This window comes from Macadamia integrifolia, chromosome 10, assembly GCF_013358625.1.
Source record: "Macadamia integrifolia cultivar HAES 741 chromosome 10, SCU_Mint_v3, whole genome shotgun sequence".
NCBI lineage: Eukaryota > Viridiplantae > Streptophyta > Magnoliopsida > Proteales > Proteaceae > Macadamia > Macadamia integrifolia.
Window position 1 is genome coordinate 6666215 of NC_056566.1, and position 1034 is coordinate 6667248.

A 1034-nucleotide genomic window follows, 5' to 3' on the forward strand; every position below is an offset into this window, starting at 1 on the left:
CACACCTTCTAGGTCTTATAGGATGGTTCTAACCTAGATCTAGGTTAGATTCAAGTGATGGGAAACCATCTTACCTTCTTTGCTCAAGAACAACTTCAAACCCTCCAAATCACTTCAAACCCACAATGCTTCTTCCACCTTGTCAATACCTCTTCAAATCCTTTAAGATCAACACATAAATCATCTATTAAACCTTAGATTCATCATTTCAAAGGGGATTTACAAGATCTCAAGAAACCTACTCGAATCAAGGGTTTAAGCTTGGGTATGGTGAATGTTTAAGGAACCCAACTTTGCTTACCTCTAAATGTAGATCTAGAGTTGAAGATCACTCTCCCGGTGCCGGAATGGGAAGATCAAGCTTCGGCGCCACTGAAATCCTTCTCTTCTTCCTCTTCCTTCTCTTCCCTTCTTCTTCCCTTTCTTTTCTCTCTCCTCTTTACTATCCTCACCAACGTACGGGTGTCATAAATGAAAAGAAAAGAAAATCATAAATGCTATATATATATATTTCCTAATTAACTGAATAGTTCACATGGATGGGTCACTCAGGTGGGTGGGTGCACCCACCTGTCCGCCCACCTGAGGGCCAAAACTTGGGATTTTGACAGAGTTCAGGCCTGGCGCGAACCCCACCTTAGCATACGATGTAGGATACGTATATACCTTAATATACGGCTACAATACCTGCTTTATCCGTACATGGCCTTATGGTAGGTGCATGTACACGGCTTGGGCACTCCCGTCTCTTCTGGCACTGGCTCGGACTTGTCGGGCCAGCCGGTGTTTAAGGTCACCCTTGCCATCATAGCCCATAAGGAACCCGCTCTAACTCCCTCTGGTTCGGTTCCTGCACGGTTAAATCGGTTCAACCGCGAAATCAGACCGGGCTTAAGAAGTAGGGTATTACATTACCCCCCCCTGAAAAATTTCGTCCTCGAAATTGCGTACCTGGTTGATCAAAAAGATGAGGGTACTTGGCTTGCATTTCATCCTCTACCTCCCAAGATGCTTCTTCAAGTGAATGATCAGCC